Source organism: Protopterus annectens, chromosome 12.part0, assembly GCF_019279795.1.
Source record: "Protopterus annectens isolate FY-2018-M chromosome 12.part0, PAN1.0, whole genome shotgun sequence".
NCBI lineage: Eukaryota > Metazoa > Chordata > Ceratodontiformes > Protopteridae > Protopterus > Protopterus annectens.
The window spans coordinates 1,532,500,607-1,532,514,114 of NC_056746.1; the positions used below are offsets into that span (position 1 = coordinate 1,532,500,607).

The 13,508-nt window shown below is 41.2% G+C and overlaps 1 protein-coding gene across 1 annotated transcript in view; it reads right to left on the reverse strand.

Moving 5' to 3' along the window:
* TEN1 (TEN1 subunit of CST complex) overlaps positions 1-13,508 on the reverse strand; it is a gene marked incomplete at its 5' end in the record, with an annotated part of 968,820 nt that overhangs the window by 112,442 nt on the left and 842,870 nt on the right.

Consider the following 13,508-nt stretch of genomic DNA (forward strand, 5'->3'; position numbering starts at 1 on the left):
GTTTGTTACTCTGTAGGATGTGAACTCAGAGAGTGCTGATTCTGACAGACAATAATTGCTGCCAATGATTTTTTTATAATGTATTTTGTCTTTGTGGCTGTGTAACTGTGATGTTTGTATGTACAAATAAAGTGGCTTGAGGTTAAAGGGAGGCTCACCTTCCCTGCAAACTTACTTTGTTAATCCTGAGCAACGAGTATAATATAATCCCTTGTTGTGAATCCTTTGTTAAGCCAGTGTGCCGAACAGTCACAGCCCTTAAGGCTAAACAACGCACCTGATACACTTGTAATAGGTGACTCTATCGTCAGGCACACTGACGTCCCGCTCACCAGGCTGAACAAGGAGTAGGTCAAGGTGAGCTGCCTGTCGGCGCTAGGATCCGCCACATAACACAAGCACTCAGGTCACTCCAAGGCAAGTACAAATATGACTCAGCCATTGTCCATGCTGTTGTGAATGTCCTGAGACGTACCTCCCTGGACTACATGAAAAGAGACATAGAGTAGCTCTCTGAGCATGTAGCCCAGGCCGGTATGACCCTGACCTTGAGTAGCATCTTACCCTCACCAAGAATGATGCCACAATATGAAGACAAGATGATCAATTTCAACAATTGGCTTAAGTATTGGTGTCATTTAAAGGGGATCCAATGCCTGTCAGCCTGGGAAGACATGCTCGGTCAGCCACGATGCTTTGCTAGGGACGGCTTGCACCTGTCACCCCTGGGCTTTCAGATATTGGCAAAGGCTCTTGCTACACCCATAGTGCCTTTTTTAGGCAAGGCTCAAAAGACAAACCCACCTCCATAGGTATCACATGGGATAAGAAACTAACAGTAATGCTACTCAATGCCAGAAGTCTAAACCTCAAGATGCACGCACTCAAAACTCTTCTTAGCATGGAGAAAATCGATATCTGTGCAGTAACAGAAACCTGGTTCAAGGTTCCAGAGAGCACCCCAGCACTACCAGGTTATACCTCATACCATGCTTTTCGGCCCTAAAACTTGGACCGTACCACAAAAGGAGGGGGAGTATCAATATTCGTCAAAGATACCCACACCTCCAGGTTGGTGGCACACCACGAAGCATCAGAAACTATCCATGTGCAACTAACAGTGGGTAAAACTGCCTTCCAGTTTATAGCCTTCTACAGACCACCCTCCCAAACCCAGGAACCCCACTCAGCCTACCCGAGAACACTGGAAAATATGAAGGTCTCTCCAAACACCATTATATTGGGCGACTTCCAACTACCCAAACATAGACTGGGAGCATTACTCTAGCTCCAACACCCTAGCCCAAAGGTTCCTAGAATTTATTAACTCAAATGCTATGGAACAACTTGTTACCACTCCCACAAAAGAGGAAAACATACTGGACCTGATCATCACCAACATGGGGACTCTATGCTCCAGACCAGAAGTGTATCCCTCACTGGTAAGATCAGACCATAAACTAATCTCACTGGATATTCACATCCCGACTCCACCCCCTGCCCTGAAAACCACAGTGAAAAACTTCTCTAAAGCAAATTTCACACTCCTCAAAACCGAGGTGGAATCCTTCAAAGCCCCCGGGCTTGTGGAAAATACGGCCCAGACCGCAGAATCCTTTATAAATGCATTCTATGAACACCTTCAGGAATGCATGGATCATGCAATCCCAAATAAAACCAAGACCCAATCCTCCAAAGGCAGACATCCTGTCTGGTTGACCCCAGCCATAAACAAACTATACAATAGAAGGAGGAAGCAACTACATGATAGAGCAAAATCCCAAAAATGGAAGGAATCTCTGATCAGTATTAGCAAAAAACTACGGGCACTCATAAAATCGTCTAAGGCCAGCTTCGAGAGAAAAATTGCACAGGACACTAAGGATAATCACAAGGCTTTCTTTAGTTATGTTAGGAACCTGGGTGGGAAATCCCAGATATGCTCAGAATTAGTCCAAAATGACAAAAAATACACCGAACCCACAGACATTGCCAACATCCTAGCTGACAGGTTCAGCGCAAACTCCCCCCCCCTCCCCACCAAAAGGGCAAATATTTATCCCAGCAGATTGCTGACCCCCTGACATCTCAGATGCTCAGGTAAGAGCTGCCCTCTCCAAAACAAAAAACACTGCATCATTGGGACCAGACGGTGTCCCGGGCTGCGTCCTACATGAACTCCAAGAAGAGCTAAACCCAAACATAAAACTACTGTTCAATCTTAGCCTTACTACAGGATATGTACCCAAAGAGTGGCGTACAGCAACAGTGGTCCCTCTCCACAAAGGTGGTGCCTCAACGGATCCTGGAATCTATCACCCCATAAGCCTGACTAGCTTAGTCTGCAAAGCTATGGAAAGGATCATCATGGACCTCATAAATAAAGATATTGGGGACCTACAGACACTGGATCCTACCCAGTTCGGCTTTGTTAAGGGCAGATCCTGCCTCTTAAACCTGGTTGATTTCTTTGAAACAGTCACCAAGGCCATTGACGAGGGGAAGGTGGTCCACACTGCCTACCCGGACCTCACAAAAGCCTTCGATACAATACCCCACTCGGGCATTATAGATAAGCTCACCAGCTTAAATATAAACCCCCATGTCACTAGATGGGTTGCAAACTGGCTCAAGGACAGAACCCACATGGTTAGAATTGCTGGAGCCATGTCAGACTCCAAACCAGTTACAAGTGGCGTCCCACAAGGCTCAGTCCTGGGACCTCTCTTGTTCGGTATATATTTCTCGGAGGTACAGGCCAACATGGAAGGACTGTGGCTGACTAAGTTCGCAGATGCAAACTGGGCGCCATAACAGACTCTCCAGCTGACACAAGCATCCTCCAAAAGGGCCTCATAGAAACAGACAACGGGTGCCAGAGCCATGGCCTCAAGCTAAACGCGAAAAAGTGTATAGTCATCCCCTTTGGCAAAAACAAAGTGCCCACAAATTACCACATAGGTGGTAATCCATTAAGTACAGAAGAAGTAATTAGGGTCCTGGGGACCCAAGTTGATAGCAATCTCTCATTTGACAACCACATGGCCAAAGTGGTTAGAAAAACATTTTATATAGCCCACCTAATCATAAAGGGATTCACATCTAAATTAGGGGAGGTCATTGTGCCTCTTTACTCATCCCTCATCAGGCCCATAATTGAGTACAATTCCCCTTTTGGGATGTACCTTACCAGACACCTGCAGCAACTGGAAAGACCCCAAAAGTACCAAGAGGATCATACGGCTAAAACAGATGCAATATGCTGCCCGGTTAAAGAAACTCCAGCTCTACTCAGTGGCATACCGCCTGCTCAGAGGCAATCTGTGCCTGATGTATAAAGCCATGTCCAACCCGGAATTAATGGACATGCTGCACCTCAGAAAATCCAAATCCCATCGAGCTACGTGCTCGAGAGACTTGAACCTCAGCACTGAAATAAATAGGACATGCTGGAGGGACAGATTCATAACCCAGAGGCTCCCTTCACTCTGGAATAAAATCCCAGTCCAGGTTAGGCAGAATCCCTCATTGACTCTCTTCAAGAGGAATCTTGATGAGTGGATGGGAGATCGTAGGTTTACCCCGGGTATCACTTCTGTGTCACTGTTAGACAGAGGCACAGTATACTAACCTCGAAAAAGGGCATAGCAAAATGAATTTTAAATGGGTGGCGAAAGCCAAACACACTCTGGCTAGGCTTATAAATGCCCTACGGCAGATAGCCTAGTATGAACCTGATGAAGCAACACCCTACTGGTGTTTCTCCAGTTGTAGCTTCATCTGGACACAACTTGAGGATTCAAGAGTTTTGGCCTTTGTAAGTAACCTAATACACAAATCAGCAAACAATCAAGATAATAAACAAAACTTTAATCTGTTTCTAAGAATCAGGATAGAACTTTGGATATATTTAAAACATTATTTTGCTACTAATCTTGAAACCTCAAGCTTTAAGCATAGCATTCCTGCACAGTGTACATCATTCTGTTGAATCACAGACATCATACAAATATGTAATCAGGTGAGTGACAAATGATCTGCTCCTTGCCCTAAGGTATGCGTAAATGCTAGACAACAAGCATGACCTTGCAGGAGATTTGGATACATGTGCACCTGCACCACAAGTTTACATGGCACCAAACCTTTTGGACCCACTATATACCTAGACTATCATACTACCCAATTCTTTTAACCATACCAAGTCTACACTCACAAATAAATACACTTAAACATGTACACATATGCAGAAACAGAAAAATGAAGATAGTTACTGTCCTGAAATGTGACGTGCAAAACACTGCTAAATGACAAATGCTGCTCTGCTACTCAGAACTGAAGTAAAAATATAACTGAGACTTAATGCTAGAAATACTCAAAGGTACATAATTAATTTAGAGTGTTACCTGAAAAGCAGGTATTGCAACTGTTCAGACCTCTAAAGTAGGAGGAGGATATGTGGGGTACAGATCTAGCTCTACCTCAAGGAGGGGCATTTGGGCTTGAAGTTGGAGCTTGGTTGTCAAATGAAATGAACCATTCTGACAAACTTTATAAACTCAGGATTGCAGCAGGTAAAGTAGACGGGCTCAGGTCTATCTTAATGATACTTCTTTTCCCGGGAGAAAACAAAGGTAATCCAGAAAGCTCAAGTCAGGTCTGGTACCCCACATGTTACCCAGAGGGTGAGAGGACAGATAACACAGTACAAATAAATATTCCAGGTAAAAAGCACTTTAGCTAGCAGATCTAGGAGACTCTCTCTCTATGATAACCTCTTTGTGAGAGGAATAAAGATGACTTGTTGAAGTTTCAAGCAGTATGTTCAAATAGGTAGACTGATGAGTGTTCTTGTTCCAACACATTACATTCAACAGGTTAGTTATTTAAAGGCAGTTACAGACAATGATGGAAGGGGTCCAGGAGAGTTGACTAATGACAAATCTGGAGCCAATACCAAAACCTAGAGGTTAAGTCCCTTATTTGAATATTCTTGATAGACCCATGAGGGTTTACCAGCTCAGTAGTCTGTGGAACCTCATTCTTATTTAATAGGATTTTATTTTTAAACAAACATGACAGCACACCATGAGCTACCACTACAGAACTACATTTAAGAATATACCTCTTTCGCCTGAGCACCATTAGGCCCATCTAATAGAATTGTTTGAACAGTGGCGTACAGTTCGATCATTGAAAACACCTGCTTTTATGAGGCTGTTTCACATGCAATATGAGAGGCTGTGTCTGCCTCTATAGTGCTCATATTCTTTGAAGCAAATTATAAAAGGTTTATTACTCAGCATTTTCCAGCATGACTTGTCCTTTTCAGTGCTTGTATCATATGTAATATAAGAGGCTGTACCCACTATTACTGGACTCGTACCTCCTGAAATACATTATAAAAGACAAAGCTTCTTGTGTTTGGCAAAAGGATTACAGTGCCTGCGTATAACTGGTTAATTTATTTAATTTTACATTTGTTAACCGGGAAAGTCTAACTGGATATAGGTCCATTTTCAACGGAGGCCCAGGAAGAAAGCTCCAGACATACATACATTACATTGATACATACAGTGAAATATTACAAAATGGACATCTGTTCAACAGTTACACACATATTCAAGATTTTCTAGAATAATCACAGGAAATATTTAGAAAGTATTAAGGCAGAACGCATACATTTTTAATAGTACATGGTTGTGCCAAGTTATCATCCTTACTTTAGTACTTTCCAGAAGGTAATAAACATGTAATCAGTTTTCTAATCAGTTAATGAATCAGAGTAATACAATGAAAGTTTCTACATATAACAAGGTTTTCAATTACAGATAGTATTTGAGGAGGGATTAGGCAGGGTTTGTACAGGGACAAAGCCAATGCATTTTTTGGTGTTTTTAAGAGATATTTTGAATTGGGTTAAGGAGGGAACTGTAGTAAGTTCTGCAGAAAGAAGTTCCAGGTTTTGCCAACAGAGTTTTTAAATAGTGATTCACCAGATGAATTGTTGGATTTAACAGTTTGTACCAGCGTTCTTGTTGGAGGAGCGGAGTGTTTTTAGGTTACTGTAGGGGGTGATAATATTTTCAGTACGGGTGTGCTGTCTGGTTGGTAGAGAACATTGTGAACAACTATTAATTGGTTACATTGAAGTTGGTAGGGTAGTTCTAGCCAGCCTAGCGATTTAGTTTATTGAGGTCAGATTTGCTTAGGTTTGCAAAGATGGATGAGGCATAAAGAAGGGATGATAGCAAATGTGTACGGGCAATCATAGTCCTAGCTGATGGGGTTAGGAATTGTTTAATCTTATAAAGAGCCTAGTTTCTTATTAACTGTTTTAATGGTTTTGTCGACATGAGCATCAAACTTAAGGTTGTTGTCGAGGATTACTCCTAGTAGTTTAGTACTTGGTTCTGGGGAAATTATGGTACCATTATTAGATGTTATGGTAAGAGATGGTAAAGGGACCTTATGAGTGGGGGTGAAGAGTAACAGCTTAGTTTTATTTGGGTTTAATAGTAGACAGCGACCAGTGAGCCAGTTCTCTACTTTGTTGAAGGTGTTTTGGGATAAAAATTGCAAGTCTGTGGGGGAGGTGGCAGCACAGATTAGGGATGAGTCATCTGCATACTCAATACAAGTTGCATCTAGGAGGACTTTATGCAGATCATTAATGAAGATGGAGAATAGGAGGGGGCCTAATATAGACCCCTGGGGGACTCCAATGTTGACTGGTAATACGGAAGGTAAGTTATCTTTCCATAGAACAGCTTGTCTGCCACTTAGGAATGAAACCAACTAATTGCTAGGTTATCTATGGAGAGTGTTTTTAGTGTCCCTAATAGTAGCTGGTGGTTTACCATGTCTAATGCCTTGGAAATGTTTAGGAAGAAGGCCGAGGAAAGCTTATTACAGTTTTGATTTATTGTGTGAGAAGGAAAGAAGGGCTGAGGTTGTACTATAGCAAGGTCTAAATCCATGCTGGGTGGAGGCTAGAAGAATGTTCAGATTAAGATAGGCTAGGAGTTGTTTATGGATACATTTTTCCATAATTTTAGCCAAGGGTGACAGGATGGCTATAGGCCTGTAATTTGAGAGTTCAGTGGAATTTCCTCCTTTATGGAGAGGAATAATGTGGGAGATTTTCCAGATAGAGGGAATATAAGCTTCAACAATAGATCTATTGATTAGTATTGAATGAAATGAGGTATGCTATTTCATCAGTGGCTTTTTGGAGATACTCTGTGGGTAGTAGGTCTGCCATAAGGGTGGTGTGCAATTTCTTGACTAGTGACCTAATAAAAGATGTTGGTATTGGCTGAAATTTGAAGAGGGTATGATTACTGGGTGTGGGATCGGTAGAACTTGGGCTATTGGGAGATAGCTTGTTGGGAAGGGATTGAACGGTTTCTGTAAAGAAAGTGTTAAAGGTGTTAGCAACACGTTTTGGTGGTTTTTGGAGGGTAGTCAAGGGGGTAAGGGTAGATGATGGTCCTTGGTGGAGAAGTTTATTTATGCTAGACCACAATTTTTTGTGGATGATTTTGACATTTTTGCTGCAGATGACAGCAGTAGTTTTTGTCTAGCATAATAGACTTCTTTGTATCATTCATTAATTGCTTATAAGGTGGTCTTTTGGGGATTTAGTGCTTATAAGGTGGTCTTTTGGGGATTTGGTGATTCTCCGGGAAGCCCATGCTTTATTTCTGCATACAACTTTTTTGTCTGGTATCTTTTGACAGCCATGGTGCTACTTTATTACTGGTTCTGATAGAACGTTTGGGAGCATGGTTATCTAGGATAGCAAGAAACAGAGTTAAAGTACGAAACTACTTCATCTAGTGGAAGCAGTTTTAAGTCAGTCCAGTCACAAGTTCATCTTGGAATTTAGTTTGATTAAAGCTCTTATTGCTCCTAATAGTTTTGAAGGTGGATAGTTGAGGGATGTCATTTTTTTGCCTGAGTATATAGGTGAGGAAGTCATCGCTGATGTCCTCAGGTAGAGTGCCTGCTTTATACATATGGGGTGGTTGTTTATTAGAATCCAGTCTAGGATACTTTCTTTGTTGTGAGGATTACTGATTCTAGTGGGGGAAGATATGATCTGGGTGAAGCCATGCAAATTTATATAGGTGGTGGGGAAGTCCAAGGAACAGGTGTTCCAGTCGTTATTAAAGTCCACGAGAACAATAGTTTCTTGGGGGCAATTAATGGACAACCATTGAAGGATGCCTTCCAGGGTATTTGTGTTGTTACCTGGAGGAATACAGATGCACACAACGTTTATAGATTTGTAACTTTGTGATGAGTAAGTTAGTAAGGCATGTGAAGTACTAGATTTGGTTACTTCTAGTGTGGATTTATACAAAATGGCTACCACCCACCGAGATGCGATTTAGTCTTAATATATTATAACCTGGTGGTATAACCTCATTATCAGTAGAAGTAGGTTTGAGCCAGTTTTCTGTAAGGCACATTACATCAGGGGAATGTACATCCAAGAGGTAATGTAAGTAATGAATTTTATTATTTATACTTCTAATATTTAGGTGACAGAACAGGAGTGACATGGAGGGTTTCAGGCAAGTAGGGGTGTTATTTGTGGGGCTGGTAACATCAGGTGGACTTGGGCCTGGGTTAGGGTGAATGTCCCCATCAATTATGAGGTCAGGTTGTAATCCGAATGAGAGTCTCTGGAATTTTATTAAGAGTTTGTGATAGTATTTAGTTCTAGGGTTAATATATGTGGCTCGAATGGGATGTTGAGTTTTTGCATTAAAAGAGTTAGATGAGAGGTGGGGTAGTAGTTGATTAAAGTTATTTGGTAGATTAGGAGTGCTGGTTTTGGATCTGGGGTAGCGAGAGCCTGGGAAGTATTGATATTCGTTGGCTGTGAGAAGATAGAAAATTATCAGTGGGGGTATTAGGCAGCAAAAAGGCTTTGATTTTGGAGGTATGGTGAAGGTTTGTGGAGGCATTATAGAGGTATTTAAGTAATGCTTGTTTAAAAATAGAGTTGGGAGGGTTATTAATTAGTTTAGAGTAAGAGACTGGAGAGAGTTTGAGTAATAGGATTTGGTCCTATGAATGAATGGGGTAATGCTGATTGTTTCTGATGAGGGGGAGTGGCAAGGTGATTATAAATTTAGCACTGCTGGGGGTGGGTGAGATTTGGGGGAAGGGTGGGGCATGGAGTGAGCCCGTGAGGGCGAGCAGAGCAGGGATAATCCAAACCACCGGATTCCTACAGTCTGTGAGTTAGCTTAATGCCTTTTAATGTTGACTCTAACATACTTTCTTTTCTTGTTTTAAATGGAAAACTTCACAGGCATATAGTACCATAAAATATAAAATGATAGAGAGATCTGCTTCTGGCCGTAAATACAGTTATTTGGGCAGTTACTGATACAATAAAGCAGTCGGGTTTAACTAGCAACCTGTTTTTGGCCAATTTAATGAGCCGTTTTTATATTTCCAGTCCCCATTCTTACTCCTGGTGAAGACAGACCTTTTTAAATGCAGGGGAGTTAGTCACTTATAGCTACATTTTTGAACAATACATGAATCCAGACAAACAGCTTACAATGAAAAAAAGTCAGTGCTCATTTTTACAGAGGTCATGTGCACAAGCAGGAGGTAAAAATTAAGTAAAGTTTGAGACCTCAAAACCTTTGTATAAGTTTTTTATCCCCATGGAATACAAATCTACCAAGTGGTGAACTGGAGGGTATACAAAACCTTTAACAAACATAAGATTCTCATACTTTCTTTATACTGTAGGCACAATGTGCCTATATTCAAACAATACGGCAGTGTGGAGTCAGGCCCTGGGATAATGATTTTCACTGTACTGCAGATTACAGAAATTTTGTTAAATGCAGGCTGAGTGGCTATAATATACAATATATATGTGTATGTATGTATATATACATACACACACACACACATATATATATATATATACACATATATATATATATATATATATATATATATATATATATATATATATATATATATATATATATATATGAGTCTACCTGATAACACCGACACATCAAAACACTGACAACGAAATAACTTGACACAACAAAACCGAAAAAAAAGAGAAAGTTCAAAAACACGAAACTTCACATGCCCGACGAACCACAATCCTGACAATCAACAAAACAAATACCTTTCCTGAAAAACACACACACACAACACAAACACACCAAAAACCTTACAAACCTACACTAAACCTTACATACACAACCATCTATGCACTAACCTTAACCCAAACCCTAACCCTAAGGTCCGTCACTATCGCACACTTATCTTACCTGCACCCTAACCCTCACTCACTTAATCCGCCCCTAAACCTCAAGTCCGTCACTATTGCATACTTACCTGACCCGCACGCTACCCTAACGTCCGTCACTATCACACACTTACCTTACCCACCCACTGACCCTAACGTCCGTCCCTATCGCACACTTACCTTAACATGTCGGTGTTCTAAGCATCGGATTCTCAACTGTCTGTCTTCTCCATTGTCGATCTTCTGGTGTCAGTGTTCTCGTTGTCGGCATTTGAAGCTTTCGCTTAAATCAGGTAGACCCATATATATACACACACACACACACATATAATATATATATACATATACACACACACACACACACACACACACACACACACACACACACACACACACACACACACACACACACACAAGAAAAATAAACAAACATTTCCTGTGTTACAAGTTCGCCAGATAAACCATGCAGCGATCTACAGATCCAATTTCAACACCTTCAACTAATTTCTTGATTGGCTTTTTCATATTATCATCAGCAGCAGTTATGGGTTAAACGGTACAAGTAATTTAGCTGTAGGATTCATGGTTTAGTTTCCTGAGTGCAAGCACACTTTTGATGGAAATAGTTAAGTTTAGACCAGGCTGGTGATGGGTATCCAGCCTGACTTGCTAGCTTAATTCCATTTTTCGAGGATGTCACCTTTGTTGCCTTCTGGTGGACCCATACTAAGTTTGTCCAGCATGTGGAAGTGGAAACCAACATGGTCTGGGAAATCATGGCAGTACTTCACTAGTTGGTGTCTGAGGATCTAGAGAATCTTGATTTTGGAAGGGAGAATAAAATGCCATGCATGTTAATTTCCTTTAACAAATGCAAAATTTACATCTGCAACATAATTTTGGTCTTTACTTTTTTCATGTTGTTAAGGTTCCCTCAAAACTGTTTCATGCAACTTCAAACTTAACTCCCCCTTGCATGTTTATCAGCCATATCTCGTAAAGGGAATCCTATAGTCATCACTCTACTATAAAGAAATACTTACTTGATACCTTATAGACTTGTTTCATATCCAGAGTATTTCCTAAAATAATATTTTGTAGAAAATGTGAAATACTTCTGTAACACCTCTGCCCATACACTATACTTGAAAACCTGTTTTTCCTTCAATTACTTTTGTGTGTTTTAGTCTTCCATTACAACCAGTTCCAAGCACTCATTATCCTAGGACCTTCAACCTTACTTAGGTAATGGGATAGAATTTTATGGACTAATACATTCTAAGCTATAAACCAATTTGCTATTCCTGTTCTAAATTGCAGTTTTGTGGTGATTGGCCCCCCCAAAGGTACTGGATCGATTTGAACAGAAAATGCTTTATGCTAATCAAATGATAAAAAAAATCAGTGTATACCAGTATTATATATTTCCTTATTCTGAAGTAGGTATGGGCCTTCTTGAAACTGATTACATGAATAGCTCTACAATCGTAAGACTGCATACATAGGTTCATAGGTTCATACCAGGCTATCTGCCCGAGGGCATTTACAAGCCTAGCCCATAGTTTTGTGGCTTACGCCACACCCCTTTAGTATGGGGAACTATACCCATTATTTTGCTGTGCCTCTGTCGAGCAGTGACACTGAGGTAATCCCTGGGGTATATCTGCCATCTCCCATCCATTGGTCAAGATTTCTCTTGAACAAGGCCAGCGAGGTGCTCTGCCTCACATATACCGGGATTTTATTCCACAGCATAGGGAGTCTTTGGGTGATAAATCTATCCCTCCAGCATGTCCTATTAATAGCCGTGTCGAGGTTTAAGTCTCCCGCCCTTGTGGCTCTGACGGATCTAGATTTTTTGAGGTGAAGCATATTCATCAAATCTGAGTTTGACATGGCCTTGTATGTTAGGCAAAGGTCACCTCTGAGCAAGCGGTAAGCGACTGAATAGAGCTGGAGTTCTTTCAGTCGGGCAGCATAGGACAGATGTTTGAGACCCTTTATCCTTTTGGTGAGGAACTTTGTGGCCTCCAGCTGCTGCAAGTGTCGGGTCAGATACATTCCGAATGGGGCATTGTACTCAATCATTGGTCTGATGAGTGATGAGTATAGGGAGACTATGACCTCCCTTGATCTAGATGAGAATCCCTTCATGATAAGGTGGGCAATGTAGAAGGTCTTCCTAACTACTTTAGCTACATGGGTGTCGAATGACAGACTACTATCAACCTGGGTCCCCAGGTCCCTGATAACTTCTTCTGTGTTGCCACCTATTTGGTAGCTAGGGGTAACCTTGTTTTTCCCGAAGGGTATGACTATGCATTTTTTGGCATTTAACTTTAGGCCATGGCTCTGGCACCAGTTATCCGTTTCTGTGAGACCCTTCTGAAGGATATCTGTGTCAGATGTGTTTTCTACTATGGCGCCCAGTTTGCAGTCATCTGCAAACTTTGTCAGCCATAACCCTCCTGTGTTTGCTTGTACTTCGGAAAAGTAGATGCCAAACAAGAGTGGGCCCAGGACTGAGCCCAAAAAGGTTGCTTCTCCCCAGGAAGACACACCCACACACAGTTGGCAAGGGCAGGATTCAAACCTCTACCTAACTACATTATGATACTACAGCAATACACATTTACACGACATGCTATACACATTACTATCTGCTGACCTCATCAGATCCAAGCATAGTGAAAGTTTTAAAACCTCAGGAAAGGAATTCTACATTCCAGTGTCAAACGGGAATGGAAACAAACAAGGAGTAAACAAAAATCATATGGCAACCAAATGTGCCAAAAACAAAAGAAAGAATATAAGGAAAAGGATTAGATAAAAAGGAAAGAAATACGAAAAAGACAAATATTGTGGCAAGTAAAGAGATCTCCTGGGATAACCTCATGCCTGTCGGATTTGACTCAGGGATACTTGAGGAGAGGTTAGTTGAAACCAAAAGGTGAAAGGTTAATAATAGCAATCCAGGATGGTGGACCATGTACATGTTGGTTTACAAAGCCTGTTGAACAAGTGGGAGAAATAGACAAATGCAGGCTCTGTTTAAAGAAAGAAAAAAAAGGGAAACCGTTGCACAACTTTTTGCTGGGAGTGATGCACTCATGGCACAAGGGGCTGCACATTGAAAGACAGAATAATGTGACAAGACTGTTGCATTGGGATTGTGCAAACACTTTTCAAGGTACAAATTAGGCAACAGTTA